Source organism: Tamandua tetradactyla, chromosome 16, assembly GCF_023851605.1.
Source record: "Tamandua tetradactyla isolate mTamTet1 chromosome 16, mTamTet1.pri, whole genome shotgun sequence".
Taxonomy (NCBI): Eukaryota; Metazoa; Chordata; class Mammalia; order Pilosa; family Myrmecophagidae; genus Tamandua; species Tamandua tetradactyla.
In genome coordinates this window covers 26,642,349-26,658,436 of record NC_135342.1, presented here as the reverse complement: position 1 = coordinate 26,658,436, position 16,088 = coordinate 26,642,349, and positions in this window count along the sequence as shown.

Below are 16,088 nucleotides of genomic sequence, written 5' to 3'. Positions count from 1 at the left end.
GCTTCAGGGTTGTATTTTACATCTGCATTTCCCATTGTCATTTCCTTCCTGCCATCATCTTTCAGCAGCCTTCACCTCCTGTGCTGGTTTGAAATGATGTATGTACCCTAGAAAAGCCATGTTTTAATCCTAATCCCACTTTGTAAAGGCAGCTGTTCCTTCTAATCCCTATTCAGCACTGTATGTTTGAAACTGTAATTAGATTATCTCCCTGGAGATGTGATTTAATCAAGAGTGGCTGCTAAACTGGATTAGGTAGAGGCATGTCTCCACCCTTTGGGTGGGTCTTGATTCATTTACTGGAATCTTATAAAAGAGGAAACACTTTGGAGAATGAGAGAGATTTGGAGAGAGCAGAGAATGTTGCAGCACCACGAAGCAGAGAATCCATGAGCCAGTGACCTTTGGAGATGAAGAAAGAAATCGCCTCCTGGGAAGCTTCATGAAACCGGAAGCTAAGAGAGAAAGCTAGCAGATGACGCCTTGTTCGCTAGGTGCCCTTCCAGCTGAGAGAGAAGCCCTAACTGTGTTTGCCATATGCCTTCTCACTTGAGAGAGAAACTCTGAACTTCATCGGCCTTCGTGAACCAAGGTATCTTTCTCTGGATGACTTTGATTGGACATTTCTATAGACTTGTTTTAATTGGGACATTTTTTCGGCCTTAGAACTGTAAACTAGCAACTTATTAAATTCCCATTTTAAAAAGCCATTCTGTTCCTGGTATATTGCATTCTAGCAGCTAGCAAACTAGAACACCTCCCAAAGTTGCTAGCTTGAAACACTGCTACTTTACTCCTAGTTTCCTTTTTTATTTTTTTGTATGCCATATGTTGGGGTCACATTTAATTATTTTTCCATGTGAGTATCCTGTTATTGCAGCACCATTTGTTGAATTTTTCTTTGTTTGTTCTTTTGGGGAAGTGTATGGAGTGGGACTTGAACCCAGCTCTCCCCATGACAGGTGAGAACTCTACCACTGAACTACCCTTGCACTCCCTCTTAGCTTCCCTTTTGTCAGCTTTTTAATTTTATGTTTTTTAGTATGAATCATCCAATGATTTTTTTAATTTAAGTGAGGTTATACTGAAAAAGAAATCCCTCTTTCATTATTTCTTTTCCTCACATGTATCTACAGTTTCCAGTTTCTTATGTAAATTGTTTCTTGGTTATATCAATATATCCATATATACAGTTTATAATTTTCATTTTTCACAGTACTACTAACTGTTGAGCACCTTGTTTTTGTCACTATTATTTCTTAGCATTCCATACTAATACATATTTTATATTCTTTCTAGTATAGTATTTTATGATAGGGACTCATAATTTATTTAACTAGTAACACATTAATGAATATTTAGGATGTTTCTAGACTTATGCAGTTTGGAATGAATATCTTTGTATATTCAGCTATGCATAGATATGCATGTACATCCTTGTAATAAATTCTTCTAAGAGGAAGTGCTGGTCCAGAGGATATGTGTATGTATTTGCTGTCCAAAGAGATGAAGCAATTTTCATTCCCACCTAAAATCTATGAAAGTGCTTGTTCTCTGTCCCTGTCAAACATTTCATTTCTTCATTCAGCAAATATACATTTAGTCCTTTATCTGTGCCAGATGCCTTCTAAGCACTAGGAAAACAACAGTGAACCAAAAACAGATAAAATTTTCTGTCCTTTATGCATTTACATTCTAGTTGGGGGAGGTAGGCAATGGATATATAAATGAAAATATAGTATCCCAGATAAAAGTAAGATCTGTAAAGAAAGATAAAGCTTGGAAATAGGATAATGAATGCCAAAAAGTTGCAATTTCAAGTAGGATGGTTAGGACAGTTCTTATGTAAGAAGAAAATATTTGAATAAAGATCAGAAGGATGAAACAGTGAGACTTGAAGATATTTAAGTAAAGAGCATTCAAAGCAGAGGAAATAGCAAATGTGAAGGTATGGAGTGGGTAAATTCCTGGAATAGTCAAGTAGGCCAATATGATAAGGTAAAGAATAGTAGAAGAAGAGGTCAAAAGAACTAATGAGGGAAAAGATGATGGAAAGCCTTGGAGATAATTGTAAGAATTTTACTATTACTCTCAGTGAGATGGCAATTATGGCCTACATTTTCATCAAATGGTGATAATATACATATATCTTCTTGGATACAAGGAAGTAGTTGGTTTTGATTAGAGGAGTGCTGTGATCTTACTTTTAAAAGAGCACTCTGGGTATTTAGTGGAGAGTAGGAGTACATGTAAGGAAGCACGGAAAGTAGTTAAGGGGCAGTTGGAAAATCCAGGTAAGAGATGATGTTGTCCTTGGTCTGGGTTGATAACTTTAGCAATGATAATAGTTAGATTCTAGATATGCATATATCTATATACCTATATAATAGATATCTATATATCTATTAAAATAAAATATTTCTTAACTATTTTTATTTTATTTAGTGATGCATAAATGACAGAAATCCCATACACCACACCACCACTAAAACCTTGCACTGGTATGAAACATTTGTTACAATTGATGATAGGACATTTTTATAGTTGCACTATTAAAATCCATGCTTTAACTTAGAGTTCACTGTTTATGTAGTGCAGTCCCATCTATTATTTTTTAAATTTTTTATTATTACCTTATACACAATCTAAAAATTTGCTTTTTAATCATATATTTCAGTGGTGTTAACTGCATACATATATCAGATACGTAGATTTCAATGATGTTACCTGCATACACAATGCTGTGCTACCATCACCAATCCATTATCAAAATACTTCCATCATTCCAGATAGAAACCTGCACATTTTAAGCCTTTACTTCCCATTCTGTATCCCTACTCCATCCCCTGGTAAATTATGCTCTAGATTCTGACTCTATATGTTTGCTTATTCTAATTGTTTCAAATCAACAAGATCATACAAATATTTAACCTTTTGTGTCTGGCTTACTTCACTCAACAAGATGGCTTCAAGGTTCATCCATGTTATTGCATGTATCTAGACTTCATTCCTTTTAATAGCTGAATAATTTCTCTTTGTATGTATATAACACATTTTATTTATCCACTGATGGACACTTGGGTTGCTTCCGTATTGTGAACAATGCTGCAAAGATCTGTTCAAGTCCCTGCTTTCAGTTCTTTTCAATATCACCCAGTAGTGGGATTGCTGAGTCATTTGGTACCTTCATACTAGCTTTCTGAAGAACTTACAAAATGTCTTCCCAGGGGTTGTACCATTTTACATTGCCACCAGGTATGAGCATATCTATTTCTTTATATCCTCTCCAACATTTGTTACTTTCTTTTCTCTTTCCTCTCTCTCTTTCTTTTTTTCCTTCTTTCTGCCATTCTGATGGGTGTAAAATGGTATCTTATTGTGGTTTTGGTTTGCATTTCCCTGATGGCTAATGACATTGAGCATCTTCTCATGTGCTTTCTTGATATATGTATATCTACTTAGGGCAGGTGTCTACTCAAGTCTTTTGAGCATTTTTGAATTGGGTTGTTTGTCTTTTTGTTGTTAAGTTGAAGGATTTCTTTGTATATTATAGATGTTAACTATTATCAGATATCTGGTTTCCAAATATTTTCTATGGGCATGTAGGTTGTTTTACTTCTATGATAAAGTCCTCTGAAGCACAAAAGTTTTAAATTTTGATTAGGTCCTGTGATGGTCTGGTTCATGTGTCAACTTGGCCAGGTGGTGGTACCTAGTTGTCTGGTCAGGCAAGTGCTGGTCTGTGTATTGCTGTGAGGACATTTCATGGACTTAAATCATGACCACATTGGCTGCATCCACTTTGCAATCAGTTAAGGGAATGTCTTTTGCAATGAGTGACACTTAATTTAATCACTGGAAGGCTTCTAAGGATTTAGAAGAGACAATCACTCTTCCTGCTTCAGCCAGCCAGCCTCTCCTGAGAGTTCATTGAGGACCTTCATTGGAGCTGCCAGCTCACAGCCTGCCCTACAGATCTTAGACTCTTATATCCTGATGGCTACATGAGATACTTTTATAAATGTTATATTTACAGATATCTCCTGCTGATTCTCTTTCTTTAGAGAACCCTGGCTAATACAAGTCTCAGTTATCTTTTTTCTCTTGTTATTTGTGCTTTGAGTGTAAAGTCTAAGTAACCATTTCATTGCATGTTCTAGGAGTTTGATAGTTATAGCTCTTGTGTTTAGGAATTTGATAGTTCTAGCTCTTATATTGAGGTCTTTGATTCATTTTGGTTGATTTTTGTATATGGTGCAGGGTATGGGTCCTCCCTTTTTTTTGTAAGTGGAGATCAGCATGATTTGTTAAAAAGACTGTTCTTTCCCAATTGAATGATCTTTGCCCCCTTGTCAAAAGTTAGTTGGTCATAAATATGAGGGTTGATTTCTGGGCTCTCAATTTGCTTCTGTTGACTACCATGGCTTTGTTATAACTTCAAATTGGAGAAGTAAGAGTCCTCCAACATGTTTCTTCCTTTTCAAGTTGGTCTTAGCTATTTCTGACCTTTTACTCTTCTATATAAATTTCTTAATTGGCTTTTCAATTTCTGCAAAAGGGGTTGTTGGAATTTTTATTGGGATTTGTATTGAATCTATAATTTACTTTGATTAAGATTGACATCTTAACAATATTTAGTCTTACAATTCATGAACATGGAATGTCCTTCTATTTATTTAGATCTTCTTAGATATCTCTTATCAGTGTTTTGTAGTTTTCAGTGTATAAGTCCTTTATGTCCTTGGTTAGATTCATTTCTAGATATTTGATTCTTTCCATTGCTACTGTAAACAGAATGTTTTTCATGATTTCTTCTTCCACTTGTTCATTCCTCAGAAGCAGAAACACTACAGATTTGGAGGTGCCAATTTCTTTTATCCTGGTACTTTGCTGAATTCATTTATTAGCTCTAGGAGCTTTGTTGTGGATTTTTCAGGATTTTCTTTATATAGGTTCATAACATCTGCAAGTCATAAAAGTTGTACCTCTTCCTTTCCAATTGGGATGCATTTTATTTCTTTTCCTTGCCTACTTGCTCTTGCAAGAACTTTCAGTACAGAACTGAATAACAGTGGTGACAGTAGGCATCCTTGTCTTGTTCCAGATCTTAAAGGGAAAGATTTCAGTCTTTCAGTATTAAACTGGATACTAGCTGTGTACTTTTCATATATGCCCTTTAGCATATCAAAGCAGCTTTCTTCTACTCCTAGTTTTCTAAGTGTTTTTTTTTTTTTTACAATCAAGAAACAGTGCTGTGGGCAGGCCATGATGGCTCAGCAGGCAGAGTTCTCGCCTGCCATGCCAGAGGACCTGGGTTCGATTCCCGGTGCCTGCCCATGTAAAAAAAAAATAAAAATAAAAAAAATAAAATAAAATAAAAAAGAAATAGTGCTGTATTTTGTCAAATGCCTTTTCTTCATCAATTGAGATGATCATGCTTTTCTCCTACATTCTGATAGTGTGTATTACATTAAATAAATATTTCCAAACATTTGCATTCAACCTAATTAAAAATATTGCACATATTGCACATCCACTCCATATTCTCTACTGTCATTCTTTCTCCTGGTTTCCCGTATTTTAGGTTTTAATGCTATGAATTTACTTATAATATATATAAGTATATATAATATAGTCCATATTAGTGAGATCATACAATATTTGTCATTTTGAATCTGACTTATTTCACTCAACACAATGTCCTTGATGTTCATCTATTTTGTTGTATGGTTCAGGACTTCATTCCTTCTTACTGCTGAATGATACAATACCATATGTTTATCTCACATTTTGTTTATTCATTGGTTGGTGGACATTTGGATTCCATCTTTTGGCCAATTATAAATAATGACACTATGAACACCACTGTGTAAATATATGTCATGTGCCTACTTTTAGTTCTTCTATATAAATAATGATTGCCAGATCATATGCCTATTCTATGCTTAGCTTCTGGAGGAACCTCCAATCTATCTTACACAGTGACTGTAACATGTTACATTCCATTAGCAGGGAATAAATGAGTGCACCTATTTCTCCATATCCCCCCCAACATTGGTAGTTTTCTATTTGCTTAAAAGGAGCCATTGTAATTTGGCTGAAATGATATCTCACTGTGATTTTTATTTGCATTTCCTTAATAGCTACTGATGTTGAGCATCTTTTCATTTGCTTTTTAGCCATTTGTTTTCTTCTTTGGAAAAATATCTATTCATGTCTTTTGGCAATTTTTTAATTGGGTTGTTTGTCTTTTTATTGTTGAGTCATAGGATTTCTTTATATATTCTGGATATTAAACCTATGTGGTTTCCAAATATTTTCTTCCATTGAGTAGGCTGCTTTTCACCTTTTTAACAAAGTCATTTAATGCACAAACATATTCAAGCTTTTAAAATTGAATAATTATTTAATAAATAATTGAATAAATAATTAAAATAAAATCTCAAAATGACAGTAGGGAAACAGGCCTGGAAAAAAATCTGTACAAATTATAATATCCAATAATAATGAAATTTTAAAGCTGGGCACTTTAGTACTATGGTGAAAAGGCAGATGATTCTGTCTACAAGGAAAATAAACAGTTAGAAACTCAGGGGGGAAAAATAAGTTGTACAAGAAAGCTATGGCCCAAATTAATGTAGAAGGATTCTGAGCAATTGTCATAATGTAAATTAAACTATTTGACCTCAAAGTTCAGGATACAACTCAAGACAAAAAGGACAGGTTTTGTGATATAGGATTACATTTATTTTTAATCATACTACTCGTTTTTTAATTAAGATATCTTCACACACATACAGTTCATCTACAGTATATAATCAGTGGCTCACAATATTATCACATAGCTGTTAATTCATCACCATGATCATTTTTATAACATTTTCATCACTGCAGAAAAAGATAAAAAAAGAAAAAAGTAAAAACTCATACATCCATAAACTTTACTCCTCCCTCTCATTGACTACCCAATTTTCTCCCTTCTCTCCTCCTTATTATTTATTAATTTATTATCCTTAATTTTTACTCATCTGTCCATACTCTGGATAATGGAACATCAGATACGAGGTTTTCACAATCACACGGTCACTTTGTAAACTATATAGTCATACAATTGTCTTCAAGAGTCAAGGCTACTGTGATACACTTCAACACTTTCAGGTACTTCCCTCTAGCTATGCCAATACACTGTAAACTAAAAAGGGATACCCTTTTCAATATAATGCAGAAGAAGGCATATAATGCATAAAAATACTTTCCAGGATAACCTCTCAACTCTGAGATCTCTGATCACTGAAACTTTATTTTGTCTCATTTCTCTCCTCTCCCTTTTGGTCAAGAAGGTTTTATCAATCCCATGATCCCAGGTCCTGGCTCATACCAGGAGTCCTATTCCATATTGCCATGAAGATGTACACCCATAGAAGTCATGTCCCATGTAGAGAGGAGAGCAGAGAATTCACTTGCCAAGTTGGCTTAGAGAGGCCACATCTGAGCAACAAAAGAGGTTCTCCGTGGGTAACTCTTAGGCATAATTATAAGTAGGCTTAGCTTTTCTTTTGTAGGAATAAGTTTTATAGAGGTAGAACCCAATATCAAGGGCTCACCCCATTGAATTAGTTGTCCCCACTGCTTAAGAGGATGTCAGGAATTCCACAGATGGGGAAGTTTAACATTTCTTCCTTTCTCCCCAGTCCTCAAATTGAATTTTACAAAACGTTTTTTTATAACTTTGCCCAAAGTACTCTGGGATGCATAGGGACATCACATTAACCTGTGCAAACCAACAAGAGCACATGCCCTATCCAAGATTCCACATAATTATGATGTTCGAATAAGCTGACCATGCAAGTTAAATTAGATAATGTGCTACCCAAAATATAAATTTTGCACTAAATAGACATCTCTCCTTTTGGGCTCACACAGAAGTTGAGGTTTCATCATACAGACCATATCATCCTTTTCCATGTATTCTGATTTATCTTAGTCCTATCTAAATCAGCTTCATTCCTATCTCTAGTTAAAGTCTGATCACTTTTTAAACTTTTAAATTTCTATATGGGGTAATGCTCACTTTCATAGCTTCAGTGGCCTAACTTTGAGTCTCAAGTGTCACATAAATACCAAAAGATTTAGGGACTTACCAGGTTATAAACAAATAGCTTGTTATCTCAGAATTTAGAAATAACAGTTACAACTCCTGAATATATGTAACTGCTGTAAGAGCTAACAATCTAGAACCCTTTACAATAGGCCCCAACCTGATAACTGATACTCTCAACTTCAATTCTCCAAGTTTGTATATTAGAGTCCATCTGAGTGAGGCATGATAATATTTGTCTTTTGTTCCTGACATCTCATTCAATATACAGCTTTTAAGGTTCATTCATCTAGTTACATGCCTCACAATTTGATTCCTTCTTGCAGCCACTCAGTAGTCTTATGTATATGCCACAGTTCCCATTTCCATTCCTCAGTCATTGTGCCCTTAGGCCACCTCCATCCATCAGGAATTGTGAACACTACCACCATAAACACCAGTGTACAAATGTCCTCATTCATGTCCCCATTCAGTACCTTTAGTTATATACCTAGTAACAGGTTGAAGGATCATATGGCAACCCCACCCATAGCCTCCTGTGGAACCACCACTCTGCTTTCCAGAGGGGCTGCACCTTTCAGCTTTCCAACTAACAGTGAATATGTACATCTCTTTCTCCACATTTCTCTAGCACTTCTTTCTCACTGTTCATTTTTAAACATTCACACATCGTACAATCCAGCCTAAAGAAATAGCCATGCCTTTGCCACCATAATCTATATGAAGACATTTCTTTTTCTTTTGCATAGAATCCCTATCCACCCCATGTCCCCCCACATGTTGACATTTAGTTTGGGCATAATGCCTTTGTTACTTTCAGTGGCAACATGCTACACTACAATGTTACTCTTGACTATAGACACTAGATTGCATTGATTATATTTTTTCCTATATACCATTTGTGCCCGTTTGAATCGGTTGTGCACCCCCCAAAAGTCAAGTTTTTAAACACTCATTCAGTATTTCTGGGTGGGAGATTTTTTTTATTGTCTCCATGGAGATGTGACCCACCCAATTGTGGGTGGTAATTTTTGATTAGGTGGTTTCCATGGAGATGTGTCTCCACCTATTCAAGGTGAGGTTGCTTACTGGAGCCTTTTAAGAGGGGACCTCTTTGGAAAAAGCTTTAGAGCCACTAGAACTGACAGAGCCAACAGATTGGACAGAGCCCTGGGGAAACCATTGAAAAGAAAGCTAGCAGATCTTGCCATGTAACTTTCCAGCTGAGAGAGAAACTGTGAATGTCATTAGCCTGCTTCAACCAAGGTATCTTTCCCTGTATGCCTTAAATTGGATATTTTTATAGGCTTGCATTAATTTGGACATTTTCATGGCCTTAGAACTGTAAACTTATAACTTAACAAATTCTCCTTTTAAAAAGCCATTCCGAGGGGGGGCCAAGATGGTGGGAGGGGGGCCAAGATGGTGGCTCAGTAATGTGTGTGCATTTTTAGTTTGTCCTCCAGAGCAACTACTAAATAACCAGAAACAGTACGGAACAGGTCCCGGAGCCATGAGAGTGACTGGACACACAGCGTACCCCAGTCTGGACCAGCTGGACCGGCTGCGAGTCTCCGGAACAGTGAGTTCCCCAAGCTGTGTGCAGTTCCCCAAGCCATGCTCGGGGGTCCCCAAGCCGCGGAGCCCGGCACCAGGTGCCCCTCCCCCCCAGGTGGCTTCCCAGAGGGGGGATTACACATGCTGTAACTGCCCCAAACGCAGAAACAGGCTGCATTCAGGGCTGTCTCCCACCTGAACTTTCCCCATGGGAGGGGTGAAACACAACTCAGGTGGAATACCTCTCAAGGAATTCAGACGCCAGGGCTTCGCAATTTGAAGCCATTAAAACCAGTCTACAAACTTTCCTCTGTCTCCACCACGCCCCCAGCAGGGAGAGCCTTCCAAAGTTAAAGGAGCCACAACATCTTTTGCTGGTGGGATCCACAGACAGACAAGCACCACATAATGGGCAGGATAAGAAAAACAGAACCCAGAGACTTCACAGGAAAGTCTTTCAACCTGTTGGGTCTCACCCTCAGGGAAAACTGACACAGGTGATTCCTTCCCCCAAAAGCAGGCCAGCTTAGTCCGGGAAAACATGGCTGGAGTCTGTAATAGCTATGTAGACTCTCCTAAGGGTGGGGAGGGAAAAGGCACCTTACAAGCAGGACAAGAAACAAGAAAACAAGAACTGAAAAATTACCCTCTGTTAAACAAAACTTAAGCTAGAGGCCCAGAAAAAGCTGAACTGATGGTCAATGAACAGATAGACAACAAACTCATCTAGCAAGAAAACCCTAGGTAACATAAGTGAAAGCAATCTCCAGAATAAACTAATTAAGGTAATTAAATGTCCAACAGCAGCAAAAATTAACAAATCACACCAGGAAAATTGAAGATACGGCCCAGTCAAAGGAACAAACCAATAGTTCAAATGAGATACAGGAGCTGAGACAACTAATTCTGAATATATGAACAGAAATGGAAAACCTCATCAAAAACCAAATCAGTGAATTGAGGGAGGACATGAAGAGGGCAAGGAATGAACAAAAAGAAGAAATGGAAAGTCTGAAAAAACAAATCACAGAACTTATGGGAATGAAAGATACAGTAGAAGAGATGAAAAAAACAATGGAAACCTACAATGGTAGATTTCAAGAGTCAGAAGTTAGAATTAGTGAACTGGAGGATGGAACATCTGAAATCCAAAAAGAAACAGAAACTATAGGGAAAATAATGGAAAAATATGAGCAGGGGCTCAGGGAATTGAATGATAATATGAAGCACACAAATATACGTGTTGTGGGTGTCCCGGAAGGAGAAGAGATGGGAAAAGGAGGAGAAAAACTAATGGAGGAAATTATCACTGAAAATTTCCCATCTCTTATGAAATACTTAAAATTACAGATCCAAGAAGTGCAGCACACCCCAAAGAGAATAGATCCAAATAGACATTCTCCAAGACACTTACTAGTCAGAATGTCAGAGGTCAAAGAGAAAGAGAGGATCTTGAAAGCAGCAAGAGAAAAGCAATCCATCACATACAAGGGAAACCCAATAAGACTATGTGTAGATTTCTCAGCAGAAACCATGGAGGCAAGAAGACAGTGGGATGATATATTTAAATTACTAAAAGAGAAAAACTGACAACCAAGAATTTATATCCAGTAAAATTGTCCTTCAAAAATGAGGGAGAAATTAAAACGTTTTTAGACAAAAAGTCACTGAGAGAATTTGTGACCAAGAGACCAACTCTGCAAGAAATACTAAAGGGAGTACTAGGGACAGATATGAAAAGACAGAAGAGAGAGGTGTGGAGAAGAGTGTAGAAAGAAGGAAAATTAGATATGATATATAAAATACAAAAGGCAAAATGGTAGAAGAAAGTACTACCCAAACAGGAATAACACTAAATATTAATGGACTGAACTCCTCAATCAAAAGACATAGACTGGCAGAATGGATTAAAAAACAGGATCCTTCTACATGCTGTCTACAGGAAACACATCTTAGACCCAAAGATAAACATAGGTTGAAAGTGAAAGGTTGGGAAAAGATATTTCATGCAAATAACAACCAGAAAAGAGCAGGAGTAGCTATACTAATATCAAACAAATTAGACTTCAAATGTAAAACAGTTAAAAGAGACAAAGAAGGATACTATGTACTAATGAAAGGAACAATTCAACAAGAAGACGTAACAATCATAAATATTTATGCACCAAACCAGAATGCCCCAAAATACATGAGGCACACACTGCAAATACTGAAAAGGGAAATAGACACATCTACCATAATAGTTGGAGACTTCAATTCCCCACTCTCATCAATGGACAGAACATCTAGACAGAGGATCAATAAAGAAACAGAGAATTTGAATATTACAATAAATGAGCTAGACTTAACAGACATTTATAGGACATTACACCCCACAACAGCAGGATACACCTTTTTCTCAAGTGCTCATGGATCATTCTCAAAGATAGATCATATGCTGGGTCACAAAGCAAGTCTCAACCAATTTTAAAAGATTGAAATCATACACAACACTTTCTCAGATCATAAAGGAATGAAGTTGGAAACCAATAATAGGCAGAATGCCAGAAAATTCACAAATACGTGGAGGCTCAACAACACACTCTTAAACAACCAGTGGGTCAAGGAAGAAATTACAAGGGAAATCAGTAAATATCTCGAGGTGAATGAAAATGAAAACACAACATATCAAAACTTATGGGATGCAGCAAAGGCAGTGCTAAGAGGGAAATTTATCGCCCTAAATGCCTATATCAAAAAAGAAGAAAGGGCAAAATTCGGGAATTAACGGTCCATTTGGAAGAACTGGAGAAAGACTAGCAAACTAACCTCAAAGCAAGCAAAAGGAAAGAAATAACAAAGATTAGAGCAGAAATAAATGAAATTGAAAACATGAAAACAATAGAGAAAATCAATAAGACCAGAAGTTGCTTCTATGAGAAAATCAATAAGATTGATGGGCCCTTAGCAAGATTGACAAAAAGAAGAAGAGAGAGGATGCAAATAAATAAGATCAGAAATGGAAGAGGAGACATAACCACTGACCTCACAGAAATAAAGGAGGTAATAACAGGATACTACGAACAACTTTATGCTAAAAATACAACAATGTCAATGAAATGGACAAGTTCCTAGAAAGGCATGAACAACCAACTTTGACTCAAAAAGAAATAGATGACCTCAACAAACCAATCACAAGTAAAGAAATTGAATCAGTCATTTAAAAGCTTCCCAAAAAGAAAAGTCCAGGACCAGACGGCTTCATATGTGAATTCTACCAAACATTCCAGAAAGAATTAGTATCAACCCTGCTCAAACTCTTTAAAAAAATTGAAGTGGAGGGAAAGCTACCTAATTCATTCTATGAAGCCAACATCACCCTCATACCAAAGTCAGGCAGATATTACAAAAAAAGAAAACTACAGACCAATCTCTCTAATGAATATAGACGCAAAAATCCTCAACAAAATTCTAGCAAATCGAATCCAGCAACACATTAAAAGAATTATACATCATGACCAAGTAGGATTCATCCCAGGTATGCAAGGATGGTTCAACATAAGAAAATCAATTAATGTAATACACCATATTGTCCCGGCCCGCGGGACGATCAACCGAGGCTCCAACTCCTGTGAGGGAAGAATGATATGGGACAAAGAGACGCAAAGAATGGCAGCAAGACAAATATTCTGATCAAGCTGCAAATGTTTATTGAAAAGGCTGGGTATATATATACTCTAGGAGAGGGGGTAGCTAGTAGGAATAGGTGACGATCTCTAATTGGGTGAACAAGGACAAAGGGATGATTTGGGATTGGTGACTACTGTTGCTAGGGCAGAGGGCAGATGTACGGTTAGTACTTTTGGCGTGAACTTTAGGCACAAACTACTATTACTTCCGTGAAGAAGGCTGAGTATAGTTTAGGCTGTTCATTGTTTCAGCCCTGACGGCCATGTTGCATGTTTCCGGCATCGCTGAGGGTGGATTTTATACATGCTACCTTAATTGTCCCCAACACCATATCAACAAATCAAAGCAGAAAAATCACATGATCATCTCAATTGATGCAGAGAAGGCATTTGACAAGATTCAACATCCTTTTCTGTTGAAAACATTCAAAGGATAGGAATACAACGGAACTTCCTTAAAATGATAAAGGGAATATATGAGAAACCCACAGCTAATATCATCCTCAATGGGGAAAAATTGAAAACTTTCCCCCTAAGATCAGGAACAAGACAACGATGTCCACTATACCCACTGTTATTCAACATTGTGTTGGAAATTCTAGCCAGAGCAATTAGACAAGAAAAAGAAAAGCAAGGCATCAAAATTGGAAAGGAAGAAGTAAAACTATCACCGTTTGCAGATGATATGATACTATACATCGAAAACCCTGAAAAATCCACAGCAAAACTACTAGAGCTAATAAATGAGTACAGCAAAGTAGCAGGTTACAAGATCAACATTCAAAAATCTGTAGTGTTTCTATACACTAGCAATGAACAAGCTGAGTGGGAAATCAAGAAACGAATTCCATTTACAATTGCAACTAAAAGAATAAAATACTTAGGAATAAATTTAACTAAAGAGACAAAAGACCTATACAAAGATAACTACAAGAAACTGTTAAAAGAAATCACAGAAGACCTAAATAGATGGAAGGGCATACCATGTTCATGGGTTGGAAGACTAAATATAGTTAAGATGTCAATTCTACCTAAATTGATTTACAGATTCAACACAATACCAATCAAAATCCCAACAACTTACTTTTCAGAAATAGAAAAACCAATAAGCAAATTTATCTGGAAGGGCAGGGTGCCCTGAATTGCTAAAAGTATCTTGAGGAAAAAAAACGAAGCTGGAGGTCTCATGCTGCCTGACTTTAAGGCATATTATGATGCCACAGTGGTCAAAACAGCATGGTACTGGCATAAAGATACATATATTGGACAATGGAATCGAATAGAGTGCTCAGATATAGACCCTCTCATCTATGGACATTTGATCTTTGATAAGGCAGTCAAGCCAACTCACATGGGACAGAACAGTCTCTTCAATAAATGGTGCCTAGAGAACTGGATATCCATATGCAAAAGAATGAAAGAGGACCCGTATCTCACACCCTATACAAAATTAACTCAAAATGGATCAAAGATCTAAACATTAGGACTAGGACCATAAAACAGTTAGAGGAAAATGTAGGGAGATATCTTATGAATCTTATAATTGGAGGCGGTTTTATGGACCTTACACCTGAAGCAAGAGCACTGAAGAAAGAAAGACAGAAATGGGAGCTCCTCAAAATTAAACACTTTTGTGCATCAAAGACTTTCATCAAGAAAGTAAAAAGACAGCCTACACAATGGGAGACAATATTTGGAAATGACATATCAGATAAAGGTCTAGTATCCAGAATTCATAAAGAGATTGTTCAACTCAACAACAAAAAGACAGCCAATCCAATTACAAAATGGGAAAAAGACTTGAACAGACACTTCTCAGAAGAGGAAATACAAATGGCCAAAAGGCACATGAAGAGATGCTCAATGTCCCTGGCCATTAGAGAAATGCAAATCAAAACCACAATGAGATATCATCTCACACCCATCAGAATGGCCATCATCAATAAAACATAAAATGACAAGTGCTGGAGAGGATGTGGAGAAAGAAGCACACTTACCCACTGTTGTGGGAATGTCAAATGGTGCAACCACTGTGGAAGGCAGTTTGGCGGTTCCTCAAAAATCTGAATATAGAATTGCCATATGACCCAGCAATACCATTGCTAGGTATCTCCTCAGAGGACTTAAGGGCAAAGACACAAACGGACACTTGCACACCAATGTTTATAGCAGCATTATTTACAATTGCAAGGAGATGGAAACAGCCAAAATGTCCATCAACAGATGAGTGGCTAAACAAACTGTGGTATATACATATGATGTAATATTATGCAGCTCTAAGACAGAATAAACTTATGAAGTGTGTAACAACATGGATGGACCTAGACAACATTATGCTGAGTGAGACTAGCCAAAAACCAAAGGACCAATACTGTATGGTCTCACCGATATGAACCGACGTTAGTGAATAAACTTGGAATATGTCATTGGTGACAGAGACCATCAGGAGATAGAAATAGGGTAAGATAGTGGGTAATTCGAGGAAGAACAAAGGAATGTCATTATTGCAGGGTGCTAAAAATAGATGGTAATTAATATTTTTAAATGTCCCCTTATGTGTGAGACTAAAGCAAAAAATGTTACAAAATTTATATTTTGACTAATGCATTTCCTAATATAACTTATGTAGATAGTTTGATTGAATGCCATATGTACTAGGAATCTCAGGTAGGACATGAGATTTTGTTGGTTTGTCCAGAGTGATGTCCCAATGAATCCCAGAGTGATTTGATCAGTGAGTGGAAAAGTATTTGCAAAGCCCCCTT